Source organism: Oryctolagus cuniculus, chromosome 6 (assembly GCF_964237555.1).
Source record: "Oryctolagus cuniculus chromosome 6, mOryCun1.1, whole genome shotgun sequence".
NCBI lineage: Eukaryota > Metazoa > Chordata > Mammalia > Lagomorpha > Leporidae > Oryctolagus > Oryctolagus cuniculus.
In genome coordinates this window covers 11115142-11128092 of record NC_091437.1, presented here as the reverse complement: position 1 = coordinate 11128092, position 12951 = coordinate 11115142, and the positions used below count along the sequence as shown (strand labels likewise).

Here is a 12951-nt window from a genome sequence, read left to right as displayed (position 1 = left end):
ATTCAGATTGCACATTCACTTATAAAGTTAGAGGGATTTGCAGTAAGTCATGAGAATGGTTTAACTTAATATCAACTTTATTTATCTAGGGAATTTTCCAATTTTCTTATTCAATCCATATGTATATGAATATAGGTTTACTATGTTTACTCTGTGCTTATATGTATATTCTATATACACATTGACTTGGCATAAATACACACGTGTACCATATGGAGTGAATCTAGATTGAATTTTTACATTTCATTTTTTAATCTTGATCATTATGACCTCCAGTTCTGGTCTACAAAAGTACTGAGCCATTCTTTCCACATTAAGGCTTATGTTACATTCTAGGGAGCTAAAATACATATTAGTACAATAAGATCCTAATAGGAAGGATTGTAAATAGAATATGGTTTTCTTAACTGGCGTTGTAACCACTAAGTTAAATGACTGTCCCAATTTTCTGCTTGTTTTTCTTTTTTCTTTTTTGCTTGGTACCTGTATATTTATTTTTTTAATGTATAACAATTCGTTTATTTTTTTTGTAAATACAAATTTGGTAATATAGTGATTCTTCCCACCATACCTGCCGTCCCACCCATGATCTCACCCTTCTTCCTCCTCCCTCTATTAGTCCCATTCTTATTTTTTACTGCTATCTTTAATTAACTTTGTACACATATGATTAACTCTATAATAAGTAAAGAGTTTCAAAAAATATATGAAAAAAAATGTTGTCTACTTTTAAAGACATCTATCAGCTAACCATTTCTCTGAAAACAAAACCCACCAACCATAAAATGATACTTAGAATCTCCCTCATCCCGAGCCCTCTACCATCCAACCAGATTTTTCAAGCTTCAGTCTCTCAGCATATTAATGCTTTTCTGAAGGAAATGCCAAATAGTTATTGATATTCTTCCTTTACTGTCGCTGAGCAATTTCCACTGGATGTAATGCCCTTTCAATTTTCTCCCTTGAACATGGAGCATTTTTATTGGTTTTTAGGCCCAGTGCACACTCTGTGATGTCTACAGTGAATTGATGTTTAACATCCATTTTGACCCTCTTCCATTGGAAAAGTCTCCTCCACAGAGACTGGAAAACTAAAAATTATATTTTCTAAATTATTTTGCAGCCTGTATTTTTTCCAAGAAGGAATTTGAGATTTATCAGCCGGATGTACTCCAAAGTTGAACTCTGAAAGAAAGACATAGATTTTGCTTCTGCTGGTATTTTCTGGCAAATGTCTAGGACACGTTATTTTTCTTAGGGAAACCTTAGCTATGGCATCACTGGCTCTATGGTGGTCTTTAAGTGGCACATGGGACTTGCTGGCACACATGAGGGCTGGCCTTTGTTTGGTCTCTTAGGCTTTCTGGCTTATTCAATTAATTTTTTGCTCTTTATATTTTTAAACGTGAAATGCATCCTTTCTGTTACCCACTAATGATTTGGAATATTGCATTGGGAATAACTAAATGTTATTTATTTATATTATAACGCTTGAAGCTGTATTTCTCTAGTTTGTGCAGGAAAAAACAAGAAGTCTTCCATTCGTCATTCATAGGAGATGGGGAAATTAGTGTGTTTTTATTTTCCTTCACTTTTCGTTTTCCATTTCATTCATGAAATACTGAATTTTAAAATTTAGATTTTAGTGCTATAAGATTATTAAATTTTATTAATGTGTTCTTTCACTGTATAAATGTTTATGTTAATATTTACTGATAACATCTGTTGAGTTCTTACACTGATTAAAGTAACAATAACATTAAATTTATAATGTCAGTGGTGGTTAAACCAGTACTCAGTGTGACCACTCTAATTCAGAAAAAAACTCCCTCTTTCTTTTTTTTCTCTTTCCCCTTTCTGCCATTCCAGTAGTAAGCAAATAAGTGACTAAATGGGCAGGTATTTGATGCAGCTATTAAAATTTCACTTGGAACACCAAAATCCTATAGCAGGTTATATGAGTTCAGTTGGAGGCTCTGCTTCCAATTGCAGATTCCTGCTAATACAGCCCCGAGAAACAGTGGGTGATGACTCAAGTAATGGGGCCCCTGCCACCCACGTCAAAACCTCGGTTGAATTCCACTCTTTTGGCTTTCACCTGGCCCATCTTTAGCTTTTAAGGGAATTTGAGTAGTGCAGAATCAGTGGAAGATCTGTTTCTGTCTCTCTATGTCTACCTCTCTGCCTTTCACATAAATAAGAAATCAATCTTGATGCTACAGGATTCTTGAAATTAGGATTATGCCCTTAATACATTCATAAGCTATTGTTGGAAATTCCAACACAATTTATATATCCCATTTCATGAAATTTTCAATAATTTCTAGCACAAGAAGTAACTAATACTTAAAAATAATCATTTGTATAGACAATATCAATTAAATAACAAAACAAAGTTTTTTATTTCTCTTTTCACAAAGTAATATTTATTTTTTGTGTGTTTTACATTACGTTCATGTAAAGAAAAATAATTTTGAGATCTAGAGTGCTAGTACTGAATTTATTTAAGTCAGTTAATCAGTTACTATCAAATGGCCTAAAAATAATCTTCTGTGAGCCAGGAAAGTTAACAGTATTGTGACCCAGATAATCTGTATTTTATTCTACAAACACAAGAATTTATACGATGGGAAGAAATGTTTGATGGAGATGTTTGTGCATGGATTGTAGTGAAGATTTCAAGACTGTCTACTTACCTCAAGATTCATCAAGTTGTACAGATGAAATTTGTACATCTCCTTGTACTGTCAGTCATGCCTCCATAAAGTGTTTTTATAAAAATGAGGAGACAGGAATGCATTTGATAGTTTTCAGAGGCACGGTATTTTGAGATTAAAACAATATAAGTTTTAGTATCAAGTGGTAGTGAATTAGTCTTTCAACTTCCTGCTTATTATCTAATTATTCCTCACAATTTGTTTCTGGTGCTTCTCGTCTATCTCAAAAGGGTTAACTGTAGAAGGTGTCTCATTTCACTGCTGTGAAGATGTCAAGAATAGATGAACAAAAATGTTTAGTGGGGCCGACATTGTGGTGTAGAGGGTAAAACTACTGCCTGCAATGCCAGTATGCCATATGGGCACCAGTTTGTGTCCAGGCTGGCCCACTTCTGATTCAGCTCCCTGCTAATGGCCTGGAAAAACCAGAGGCCCAATTACTTGGGACCCTGCTACCTACCTGTGTGACCTGGAGGAGGCTCCTGGTGCCTGGCTTCAGCCTGGCCCTATCCTGGCCATAGCAGTCATATGAGAAGTGAGCCAGTAGATGGAAGATTTTCTCCCTCTTTCTTTTTGTCTCTCTGTAATTCTGCCTTTCGAACAAATCAGTAAATCTTAAAGAAAAAAAACTTAAAAAAAAAAAAGCATTGAATGTAGTGGTTGATGTGGACCAGTATTCAATAAAAATTAATTGGAGATTGGATATCAGCTGTGACCTGTTCATACTTCTAATGGTTAAAATGTATTTTGCCTGTTTATTATATGACAGCTGATATTGAAAATATAAATAGATTAGCACAGTGTCTCTAGTATTTGTAGACATATCAACACAGTTGACCAATCAGAATTGTCTGTTTCTCTTCTCAATGGTACCCATATATTAAAAATCAGTGATGTATGAAATGTGAAATTCTGGAGTTAGATACTGAGAGGAAATTTCCTGGGTACCTCACTGGTAGTTATTAATTTATTTTTGTGTTTTATAACCTTAGTATGTTTTTAAAGATTTTATTTATTTATTTGAGAGGTAGAATTATAGACAGAAGGAGAGACAGAAAGTCTCCCATCCACTGGTTCACTTGCCAAATGGCTGTAATGGCCAGAGCTGTGCTGATCTGAAGCCAGGAGCCAGGAGTTTTCTCTAGGTCTCCCACGTGGGTGCAGGGGCCCAAGGACTTGGGCCATTTTCACTGATTTCCCAGGCCATAAGCAGAGAGCTGGATGGGAAGAGGAGCAGCTGGGACATTAACTGCTGTCCATATAGGATGGTCATCTATGAGGCTTGTTGTGTTGAATATATACCGTCTTATATAGTGAGCACATTTTCTTGCTTTTTCATGTGTATTAAACTATTTGATTCAACACTGGACGTGTATAGAGAAATAAGAGGGTGAGCTGGCACTGTGGCACAGTAGGTTAATCCTCCACCTGCGGTGCCGGCATGCCATACGGGCGCTGGTTCTAGTCCCAGTTGCTCCTCTTCCAGTCCAGCTCTCTGCTGTGGCCTGGGAAAGCAGTGGAAGATGGCCCAAGTCCTTGGACCCCTACACCCATATGGGAGACCTGGAAGAAGCTCCTGGCTCCTGGTTTTGGATTGGCACAGCTCTGGCCGTTGCAGCCATTTGGGGAGTGAACCAGCAGATGGAAGACCTTTCTCTGTCTCTCCCTCTCACTGACTGTAACTCTACCTCTCAAATAAATAAATAAAATCTTAAAAAAAAATATGTACCCACCTAACATACAAATTAACGCTGAATTTCAACCTACTTCAGTTAATAAACATTACCACAGTTATTACAAATTGATAAATTGTACCTCCAAGGGAAACTCCAGATCTTGCAAGAAGGGTTATACAGAATAGGATCAGGAGTGCAATTATTATAGAGGCTCAGATTTGTTACGGAAGTGAAAGAAGATATTGATATGACTGTATAAAAGGAAGAATAGGCAAGGATTTTCATTGATAGTGAAAAACTTTCAATCAGATATTTTTAACTACTTATTGTTAAAGATTATAACTTTGCTGTTCAACATTTGTGTCAATAAAATTGGCAGAACACAGACAAGGTGATCAATACCAAGATATACAGAATAATGGATTGAGAAAATAATGAACTACCTTATTATTTTCCTATTTCATCAGTTAGTGTAAGACAAAGAAAAAACACATCAAAGCAGGTATTTTTTTAGAGAATTTGCCTCATTTTTACCATTTCTCTGAGGTTTGAGTCCTTTCTTCGAAATGTAAATTGCAGCAATGAAATAGTGAAGTATTCTCAATACATTTTTTAAAACTTCTCCTTCACCAGCCCTTGAGAGTGACAATGTTGTTCTGCTCAACACCATGACACCAGGTTGTGGTAGCAGTTATTTCTAATATACTGAGTGATGGCTTGGGCTGCCTGCGTGTTTCTTTCTGAAATTGTAATGAATAAATTTCTTCTCCTTCTTTTCTGCTCAGTCCGCAGCCCACTTTCTACTATCTCAGTTTACCATTTATATGCCAAGCTCTGACTTCTAAAATATTTTGCTACAGCTTCTAATCAGTTCATTACACATTATATTGTACAGACATGAAATAACACCATTCTTCATTTCATAAAATGAAATGTAAATGAAATAATTTGTGTACAAGCTTTAGGATATTGATTGAAAAACAGTGACCTTTTAGATGTGGTAGAAAGTTGTTATTTCCAAGAAATTTCCTTATTTTCTGTTTACCTGGAACCGAGTCTTGCTATTTTGATTCTGAATTAATTACACTGAGCATACTGACCAGTTTAGGGGAACTGTCATCTTAGTAATTTTGTGTTTCCTAATGCATAAGTGAAATATTTCACCATTCAGTTATCCTTTAATTTCCCTCTGTAGCTTCTATTGTACAGACCATATATTTTGGGACTAATTATTACTATAGCCATGCATATTTGCATATGTAAATGACAGTAATTTTATTTTAGTTTTTATTGTTACTATGTAGAGTTATAAACACTTTTTGCATTGATTTTCTAATAGTTCCTGGGATCAGTTTAGTTTAATATTTGTTACATAGCTGATCATATAGCACGTGAAGAGATACAGTTTTACATCTTATTATCTGACCTCTGTGGCAAGTTTTTTTACTGAGTCTGTGTAACAATAAGATACCTTTTCCTCTTTTCTAGTCTGGGGGCTGGTCAGGATTCTATCTTTTACCACCAATGTTTGATTTGAGTTTTATAACAGGCAGCTGTTCAACATGGTCAGGCATTTTGCACATATTTATGATGATTTTCCATTATTATGTTAACATTTTGAAGTTTATTGTCATAACCTTTTGTGGTTATGAAATGTAGCCTTTTTGTATATTATTGGCTTCCCGATGTTAATGATTTGTCTACTAAAAAGGAGTTTGTTCTTCAGTTTTCTCGTATTTGAGGGCTTCCTCTGGTTTTGGTATTATAATAATGTTTGTCTTATCATAAACCTGATATCCACTTTTTGTTTTATAAAAGAGTTTGTACAACATTAGTTTTTATTTCTTTACTCACTATTTGACAGAATCTGCCAGCAATGCAGTCTAGTCTTGGGATTTTCTTTGTGGAGTGATAATTGTTAGTTGTGTTGTTCCTATGAATTCAATTGCTTTAAAAAGTATGAGAGGATTTTTCGCCTCTAGTTAATGTGATGAAAAGGGACTGCATGTAACAATGGAAAGACTGTAAAATAGGTGTTATACCATGATGTTTCATGCATACGAGCGCCACCCAAGAGAGATGGAAAACAAGTGAGGTGAGCACCACAGTTGCCTAAGATTATTACACTGGATGAGTTTCCACAGTGCAGACAACGTACAGATTCCACATTTGGCAGAATGTGGAACAGAACGTGTAGATTATGAAACTGTCCAAAGCTGGTGTCAGAACCACCGGGAAGGATTAGAGGGAGCAGTTTCTGGAGCTTCCACGGGACTGAGAACAGTTTCTGTTCCCACTGGCTACGTGGAGAAAGCGTGTCGTCTATAGGACATGGGGTAGAACACTCAGAAGGGGCTGGCCGCAGTGATGTACGGCGATGAGCGATGGCACAGGAGTCTCAGCCCAGGAGCAGCACGATTCTGATTCTTCCTAATAAACATTAAAAGTAAATCCTGAAAGGACAAGCTGTTTCAAGTAATTTAATTTTGCCCCAGAAAATGTCTCAAGAGTATTTATAGGAATAAAAATGTATCTCACATCCAGCATCGTAAAATTCTAATTGCCTGGGGGTCAGGCGTCTGGAATCAGAGTAGCTGTTTGGTTCTGATTCATGAGGCTGCAGCCAAGATGTTGGTCAAGATTCACCGTCACAAAGCTTGACCAGGGCTGAGTGAGGTATTTCCAAGGTGGCTCACACATGCTCACACATGACTTTGGGTGGGACAACTCGATTCCTTGCCTTGTGTATGTTTCCATAATGCTAGTTTAGTGTCTATGAAAAGAAAGGTAGCTTCCTTCCAACACAGTGATGCAGGAGTGAGAGCAAAGAGGAACCATAATGCTATTGGTAGTCTGATCTTGGAAGTCATGCCTCACAACTGCTGCCACACGTTAGTCATTAGGGTCAGTAGGTGCTGTGTACCGTCCAAAGGACAGGAATGGATCCCCACTTTTTGAAGGCAGGAGAATCAAATAAGCTGTGTTCCTATTTTTATGTTTTGTAAAGATTTATGTATTTATTTGAAAGAGTGGGGGGGCACTCCATTATTAGAACAAACAAATCTTTGACCTGCTGTTTCACCTCCCAAATGGCTACAGCAGTAGAGGCTGGGCCAGGCCAAAGCAAAGAGTAGTGAATTCCATTCAGGTCTCCCACATGGGTGGCAGGGACTCAAGTCCTTCAGTCATCATTTTCTGTTTTCTAAGTGCACTGGATTGGAAGCAGGATAGTTGGGAGTTGAAACAACACCCTGCTATGGAGTGGGGGCATTGTGAAGGGTGAGAGGAGAGGCAGAAAGAGAGAGAACTCTTCCATCTGCTGGTTCACTCCCCAGTTGGCCACAATGGCTGGAGCTATGCTGATCAGGAGCCAGGAGCTTCCTCTGGGTCTCCCATGCGGTGCAAGGACCCAAGGACTTGGGCCAACTTCTACTACTTTCCAGGCTATAGTTGAGAGCTGGATCGGAAGTGGAGCAGCCAGGACTCGAACTGGCACCCATAGAGGATGCCAGCACTGCAAGTGGTAGCTTTACCCTCTAGGCCACAGCGCTGGCCCTACAAATTTATCTTGAAATCCACCTTCAACTATTCACATGGATAAGAAAATTTCAAATATATGTCCCAGTGATCCTAGCTCCACAGCATAAAACCAGAGTTGTTGACAAATAGAGGAATCACTCTGAGGCTCTGTTTAAGCATTTGTAAAGTAAGGATGAAAATGACCTACTAATGTGACTTTCACCTTGCGGCAGCCTTATGGAAAGCTATTAGTTTGGAAGCAGACCAATCTTAAGTGACAGTAAGAATTCTTAAAATGTTTTGATAAATTGGGAATTCTCTTTATTTCCTTCTGTCAATTATGAGTCATGATAAAATGTGAGATATTTAAGTTAGAGGAAGAGAACAACATGAGTTGAGTCATCAAGTCCAGAAAGCAGTAGCTTCTCTGTGGAGCTGTGAGTAAGTCTATTTAGTTTTAGAGTGGCAAGTGAAATAGAAAATAATTGTTGCTACGGGTGGAAAGGGATGAAGAAAAATGTGTCCGTAGGGGAGTCAGGTATGTGTGCATTGAATGCTAACCCATGGATTTATGAGTTTTTTCAGCAAGTGATGGCAAGCAAAACAAGTATTCAAGCAGAGAAATAACTGAATTAGAGATGAAGTCACCATTTTATTTATAAGTACAATTAACTCTTAATTGCATTGGGCCTTATTAATATAATTAAGCTTTTAAATGTTGGTCGCTGAGTAGTGCCAGAGAAAATTACATAATTGTTAGAATTAGTGCCACACAAGTTTATGTTCCCTAACTTTGCTAGTACCACCAGGAGTGCCATCAGCACTGCTCTGCAATGCAAACCCCTGATCAGCAGCTGTTTATCTTCCCAGAGCTTATGTAAAAACCCTTACCAGTAAGCCACTACCCTGTATATTGAAATTCTAAAGTTCCTTTTGATTTCACAAAGACCTAAGCTTTAGTAAAATAGTAACAGTTACAGAATTACAGTGTAAGGTTGAACTGTCAGCAGTTGATCTCAATTACTAAACCTTGATCCACAGGAAGGATAGAATTAGGGTACGTACTGAACAGTGGGTAACACATTATAACACTTTATTGAAGACTATAAAATTGATTATGCATCTTAGGAAACTACAGTGTATTTTCCAAAATACCAAACATTGAATCTATCTTAAAATACTGCAAATTAAGGTTCCCCCCTGGTTTTTTTTTTTTTTTTTTCAATCTTCCCAGGATGAAGAAGCAGGGAAAAATGAGATTTCACTTGTAGATTTTCAGTTTCATCTCTGGAGATGAAGTGGTAAGTCACTATTTTATATTGACTAAAGGAATATATAATAACTGAGGAAGACATATGCATTGCAGTCATCAAATATGTACATATCACAAGCTATGAAAGTTGTGAAGGGAGGTGAAATTCCCTTGGACGGATTCCTGGGAATCTAAGATACTTCTCTTCAGCATCACCTCAGTCATGCCAGTGGCTGGTGCCTTTCTTCAGAGAGGTCAGTTAACGCCAGATTATCTTTTGCCTAACAGATATTCTACTGCATTTCTCGTATTTGCAAAAAGGCCACTCATTCTAGTTAAAATGTTGACCTTCAGAAACCCTCACTCAGTACTTGAAAACAGCAGCTCACCTCATCGCATTTAGTAATATGTGACAGACATGAGTAACAGGAAGGGAAACGACTTTTATTACTGCCACCTACTGCATGTAACATTCTTGGAATCTTTACCAGAACTCTCTAATGCGATTGACAGGAAGGGGAGGGGGAGACTGAAGCAGTCCTCTCTCCCTCATCTGTGCTGTTGAGTGAGCATTTGTCATAAACACTGCATCCTCTTCTCAGGATACAGTGCCTTTGTTTTGTTTTTGTTGTATTCCTAGTTGTAATAAATGAGAGACAAGACAGATGATAAGCCAGAATTCATGTTACTTTGTGAAAATAAAAGAACGCAGGGTGACTAATGAAGCAACAATTTCAACCTTAAAATCTCTGTTATTGTTCCTCTCCAATTGGAGATAGGGAAGAGCAATACGAATGGAAGCAGAATAAATTCTGGTCCCTCGGGGGTAGCTTGGATTGCAATAACGAGGGCTTACTGATGTTTGCATTTTGAAGTTATAATTTATTAGGTAATAGATGGGGGAAAATAGTGTGATTAAAAAGTTACAGCATTTCATTATGAGTAATTATGATACTAATTTGCCATACTTCCTAAATAAACAGTTGTCAAAATACAAACTACAGGGTGTGTTGAATTTTTATCACTTAAGTAAACAATGATGCATTACTGAAGTGCTCATTTAATTTCAAAGGAAGTATTTTATCTTCTGCACTGTAGCTTTCAACTCATCTGTCAGGAAATGTTTAAGTTTAGTCTATCATAGTTACAAGAACTGTTCTACCAAAGAGGCTATAAAATCCACTCCAGTAAAAAGCTGGATGTTCTTTTTGAAAACTCCACACTGGGGTTGGTACTTGTCCTAGTGGTTGAGCCTGTCCCATCCCACGAGGGAGTACCTGGGTTTGATTCCTGCCTCCAGCTCCTCAGGGCAACTTCATGTAAATACAGACCCTTAGAGGCAACTGTGCTGATTCAAATAATTGGGTTCCTGCCACCTGCAAGGGAGACTTGGATTGAGTTCCTGGCGCCTGATTTTGTCTGACCCAGCCACAGACATTTCTGGCATTTGGGGAGTGAACCAGCCAATGAGAATACTCTCCTTCCTCCAAATCAAATACGCAAGATGTATGCTTTTTTCCAATTATTTGAGTATTGTTTTTACTGGAACCCACTAATGCTCAGATAATTACCAAATTCTACACTCAGCAATCCTTGGAAACTATGTACCTGGTATCTTAGGTTAATTATTCATAATTTACTGAAAGATTAATGGATTAAATCATAAACAGGCTTTCTTAAGACTTCAATGTTTATTAATATTCTTTATTTTGAATTACTTTATATCCTTTACTTCAGCTGCATCAATTTCTTGATGTCCAAAACCACATTCTAATAAATCATTTCTTAAGAAGCAGGTTTATGAACTTCCCAAGAAACTCGGTTTTCTGTGAATTTGAAATTGTGCTGCTGATTTCTTTCCATTTTGTTTTTATGTTTTTTTTTTTTTTTAATTTGAAAGGCAGTGCATTGGGTTGGTGATAGAGTACTCTTGTCATCCATATGCCCTGGACAGCTGGGGACTCCCTAGGCTGAATTCTGATCCAGGAATCCCTTTTTATTTTTCTTTATTGAAGTATACTTAATAAATCATGTACATGAAATATGCAAAGTGATATTAGTACATGAATACAGTGTGGAATGATTACCAAAATCAAACTAATTAACACATCCATTAATCACATAGGTAAATTTTTTTGTCTGTTTGGTTAGAACTCTTAAGATCATTTATCTTCATAAATTTAAAGAATACCATACAGTATCATTAAATTTGCAGACAGTGCTCCACGTTATATCTCCAGAACTTGTTCTTCCAACATAACTATCTTCTTCCCTTTAATAACATCTCCCCATTTCCTCCGACCTGAGCCTGGATAACCACCTTTTAACTCTCAGCTTCTACTGAGTTCAGCAGGTTAGATTTCACAGTTAAGTGAGAAAAGAAAATGCAGTTTTTATCTTTCTGTGCTTGGCTTATTTTACCTAACATCATGTCCTCTGACTGCATTCATGTTGTTGCAAATGGTAGGATTTCCTTATTTTTTAAGGCAGAGTAATATGCAATTCTGTCTGTGTGTGTGTGTGTGTGTGTGTATAAAACAGTTTCTTATCAGTTCAGCTATTGGTAGACACTTAATTTTCTATATGTTGGCTGTTGTGAACAATGCTGCAATGAACGTGGAATACAAAAACTTTATGAAGGAATATATTATTTCCTTCGGATACATACCCAGGACAGGGGTTACTGAATTACATTGTAGTTGTATTTTTAATACCTAAAGAAATCACCATGCTGTTTTTATAATGATATCATAAATCTTACATTCCTACTCCTAGTGTACAAGGGTTCCTTTTTCTCCACATCCTGGACAGTGTTTAATATTTTTGATCCTTGGCAATATTTCATTGTTGATATTGGGAATGACCCCCTAAATTTTATACAAAAATGTGGCCCTTTAGAGTTCCCCAGAAGTGCTATCTGGGGTGCCACATATGCTACCAGAATTTGGGGTGCCATATGATATCACTATATGCTTATTAATAAGTCTTCAATATTAACAAGCATGAGAGGGTTCTTGCCTAATATTTAGAGAAGAATTTTAAATACTGGCACAGATAAACAAGACAGCATGGTACCTTTTAGGCTTTTATTTAGTGCAAAAGGTGCATAGGAAAGTGAGAGCTTTATTTAAGAGAGAGAGGTAAATCTGGGTTCATACCGAGCACCAGGAGCCAGCCACGTGGAGGAGCATCTAGGCCAGGAAACCTGGAGTGGGTGGACAGAAGGCCACGTGCCTGGGAGGTGCAGGGCTACAGCTAGCCCCCTCCTGGCAAGAGGCCAGGGAAAAGAGAAGGGCGGGACACACTGGGTCGCAGGCTTTTAACCCACTTCCAAAGGGGTGTGGTTAATTAACCTGATTGGCCGGTGGGCACTCATGTGTGGCCTGGGAGGGGCATGATGTCACACAGGGCCGTGGTGAAGGTATCAGGTAGGGCATGAGGTCACACAGGGGCATGGTGAAGGCGTGGTTTTCAGCAAACCTATTTGATTTTAGCCTGTGTGCCTGCCTACTTCAGTGTGACTTCTATTGTGCTTTCCTGATATGTAATGATTCTAAGCATTTTTTCATTCACCTGTTGGCCATTTCATGTCTTTATTTATTTATTTTATTTTATTTTTTGACAGGCAGAGTTAGACAGTGAGAGAGAGAGAGAGAGAGAAAGGTCTTCCTTTCCTTTGGTTCACCCCACAAGTGGTTGCTAAGGCCAGCGTGCTGTGCCGATCCGAAGCCAGGAGCCAGGTGCTTCCTTCTGGTCTCCCATGCGGGTGCAGGGCCCAAGCACTTGG

The 12951-nt window shown here is 37.9% G+C and overlaps 1 long non-coding RNA gene across 1 annotated transcript in view; it reads left to right on the top strand.

Moving 5' to 3' along the window:
* The window catches only part of LOC127490661 (uncharacterized), a 135924-nt gene that overhangs the window by 34030 nt on the left and 88943 nt on the right, over nucleotides 1-12951 (top strand). Inside the window, exon 2 of the long non-coding RNA XR_007918925.2 lies at nucleotides 9147-9213. This is a non-coding gene — a long non-coding RNA (uncharacterized lncRNA). The remainder of the gene's footprint in view (nucleotides 1-9146; nucleotides 9214-12951) is intronic.